Here is a 4,083-nt window from a genome sequence, read left to right as displayed (position 1 = left end):
GAAGAGGGGGTGGCGGGCAGTCGGAGGAGATGGTGGCGAGCCGTCGGAGAAAATGGTGGCGGGCAGTCAGAGAAGATGGTGGCGGTCCAATGGCTGTTTGCACTCTCCCCTCTTCTGTGAGTGAGAAAAGGAAAAGAAGAAAATGAAAACGGTATTATACCGTTTTCAGTTTTTCACAAAAAGACAAAAACGTTTTTGTTTTTGCTTTTCAAAAAATTTTACGCCAAACGCATTTTTAGATTGAGTTTTCATTTTTTAACTTTAAAAAACGTAAAAAATGAAAATAAAAACAAAAACAAACGGGGTCATTAACTCGTTGATGTTGGGTGATAATGACAAGACACATTTTTGTCCAATGTAACAACTCTATATTGGACTAACCTCCACATAAAAAGATTTTTTAAAAGAAAAATTCATCGTAAAAAGTAAAAAGAAAAAATACACTATATACTTCGTGTTTAAACAAAATGTCAGGTTTGGCTATGATATCATCATACAAATATCTGAAAAAAAAAAAAAAAAAAAAAAAAAAAAAAAAGAGAGTCTAAAAGTATCACTTTAATTTTTTAAAATATGAAAATTACCCTCACTAATATGTATTAAATATTATTGAAATTGATTCTAAAGTAAGAAATTGAAGATAATATAAAATAAAAGAGTTTCTTTAATAATTTTTTAAAAAATGAAGTACAGGTAGTTTGTTATTTTTAACCGCTAAATTTATATAAAAAAATTTATTTTGTATATATTTTTTAAACTGATGTGATTTTGATTACCGGTGGTAGTTTATCTTTTAAGACTTACTAGAGAAGCTGTCATAAAATAAAAGGAAAACCCAAAAGCCGAGTTTACAAGATGCTGCTATCGTGGGCTAAGGCAAGAGTGTGCAACGACTTACATTGTGAGTGTGGGAGAGGCGGACCAAATCGGCATTGAGGAAGGATGGGGCGACAAAATGACATCGGGAAATAAGGAGTGAGTCTTAGCAAAGTCTAAAAAAAAAAAAAAAAAAAAAAAAAAAAGAGACAAGATTATTGGTTGAAATGTTTTCATTTTTTTATTATTTTTTACATGTTATTTTAGTTAAAAAAATTTATAAATTAATGTTTAGAACGATACATGATACAAAATATTGAGAGTGATTTGAATATTTTTTTTTTTAAATTAAACGAAGTTACTTTTAGTTTGCTTTTAGAAAATAAAATACAACATTTTTATATATTTGTACAAAACAAGCCATAAATATGATATTTCGACTAAACATAAGAGCATTTAGGATATTTTATTCAAAGTAAAATCAGTAATGTTTTATCACCGCCATCCACTTAAAGAATAATTTAAAGTGAATATATTATCTTTAACAATAGTGCGTGTAAGGTTTAAACAAATTTTAAAAAATAAATTAACTGTGAATTGTCTTTGCGGATCACTTTTGTGGAGCTGGGCATGTTCTATGTACCAAGACAAGCCAGACATTCGGTCAATCAAGGATTGTTGGTTCGTGGTCAACAATATTATGAGATAGTAATGGATTATCAACTTTATAGAGATTGCAATCTTTTACAGTCGGAAAACTTACTGCGACTTTGAAAATTGAAGATCTACACTATCTATACACACACCATATAATACTATGTTGAATGGCAATGTAAAACTACTAACAACTATTTAATACTTCACTTTTAATGTAAATAATTGCTTGTTTTGTTCCCGAACTAAAATACACTATTAACCATCATATTGTTGTAGTTAGGTGAGACTTCTTTCTCGCAAAAATAAAAGCAATTAGGAGGAGAATTTGCAAGGTCAAAGGTTCAAATCACATGGCAATCTTCACAGTCAAACTTCCGTTGTTTCTTTTTTGTCCGAAAAACTTTCATTGCTTTATTTGCAAGGGTAATTCTTGAGTAAGACATGTACTTTTATAATTACCGATGTATTGATGTTTTAACTATTGGATTGAGACTTTAATAATTTGATCTAATAATATTTATATTAAAAATTTATAGCGTGCTACATATAATTACAATAACTACAAATTAAACCATTAAAAAAATAATCCAACAGTTAAAATAATAATAACTACTGATAGTAAAAAAAATAGATCTTATCAGATAAATTTTCTATTTGTGTTTTATTCCCTGCATATTAAAGAGAAGTATGTAGCTAAAACTTTATGTTTTATTCCCCTTAGAAAACCTTTAGTTAAAGTTGATTTTTTGTGTAAATTTAATATATATACTCCAATTAAAAGTAAGTAATTCAAAACTATTAGTAAAATATACGTTTTGTATTCTAAGAAAAAAAAATTTTGTTTTTAGTTAGCAAAAATATCATTATTTGCTATTCTTAATATATATATATATATATGGAGCTATCCAGTAAGATACAAAAACACTATACTAATATATTTTTGTTTTGAATTGTTAAATTTGTTTGAAAAAAATATCAATTTTGCATGTGTTTTTATTTTTTATGAGATTTTAACCATATATATTATTAACGAATATTGCGTTACATAACTTTATTGCAAAAGGCTAAAAGGAAAAGGGAATTGATATGAATTGTTATTTTAACAGTTAGATTCATTATTTAATAATTCTCTCATATTTATAAGGGATTATTTTCAATAGGTCATTCTATCGATATGATTAGTTTTTTAATTGTTAGATATGGTCAAAATTAAATGAGATTAAAAAAGTATACAGAACAAATAGTTTTTTATATGGATCTAATGGCTAAAAACGACTAAAAATGAAACTACCGGTAATTTTATTTTTCTAGTCCTACGAGAAAAACTCCCTATTCTTAAATCAAATCGTTAAAAACTAATTTAACAACTAAAATAATACCCTTGTTTGGTTCGCTAGTTTATTGATTTGAACTTTTTGATTCGAACAGAAAAATTCAAATTGTGTGGTTTAAATTGTAGTTTAAATTGACGTTTGCATGTGTAGTTAAAGTTTTAATTTGAAAATAGAATAAAATTTAAATTTGTGTTTGGTTGGTGTGAAAAGCAGAGAGAGTAGACACTTTTTATTGTTAAAAAAATGGTTTAAACTGTTTAACTCAGTTTAAATAGCAAATATAATTTAAACTGTATGTTTACTAAACATCAATTCAAACTGTATTTTTTATTTAAATTGAATTGAACTGAATTAAACTAGTTAAATAAATTGAGATAATAGGGCATGTTCTTTTGTCCAAAAAACTCAAAAAAAGACAACTCAAGTTTCAACTTTATTCAAATTCACATTCTTTTAAGTTTCAACTTTATTCAATTTTATTCAATTTTATTCAAGTTCTAACTTTAACTCAAATTATAACTCAAATTCAACTTAAAAATTACATTTAAATTACACTCTAAAAGAATAACCCATAATTTCTACTGATATAGTTATAAAATGGCAGTTTCTTACCATAAAAAAAAAAAAAAAAAAAAAAAAAAAATGGTTTTTTTACCAAAAAAAAAAAAAAAAAAAAAAAAAAAAAAAAAAAAAGAGTTCACTTTTTGGATGGGAAGAGAAGAAAGAAGCCCGTCTTACGAAATCCGACGAGGTTAAAACAGAATTTAAGGCATCGAGAAAGTGAGAGAAGTTAGAAAACAAAAGTAGTTCTGACTGATTCCATGTCTTGGCACAGTTGTGGCAGTGCAAGTGTGCAACCCCGTGATAATAGCAAAAACAAAACAAAACAGCCAAAACAAATACAGAAACAGAAGACCAGACTAAAAACAAAATAGTACAAATCTACAAAAGTCAACAGCAAAGAATAAGTCTTGCTTTCTTTTTTCACTTTATATATTTATTTATTTATGACGTACATAATATGTAATTTAGCCACGACTCTCCCTTACTCTGCCCCAAAAAAACAAAAGAAAAAAAGGGTTTCTTATCATCAGCATACGAAGAGAGAATTAAGCACTAGCAAAAGAAAAAAAAGAAAAAAAACTTCTTCAAGTCCTCCATTTCGTCCCATAAACATTTTTTTTCTTCTTTTATTATTGTCATCTTCTCTTTTTTCCTTTAATAAAAGGTTCAATTGTTCTTCTTCCTTTTTCCTTCTTTTTGTTTTTGTTTTTGT

The sequence above is a fragment of the Morus notabilis genome, unplaced genomic scaffold, assembly GCF_000414095.1.
Source record: "Morus notabilis unplaced genomic scaffold, ASM41409v2 Scaffold1842, whole genome shotgun sequence".
Taxonomy (NCBI): domain Eukaryota; kingdom Viridiplantae; phylum Streptophyta; class Magnoliopsida; order Rosales; family Moraceae; genus Morus; species Morus notabilis.
This window is presented reverse-complemented; position numbering follows the sequence as displayed.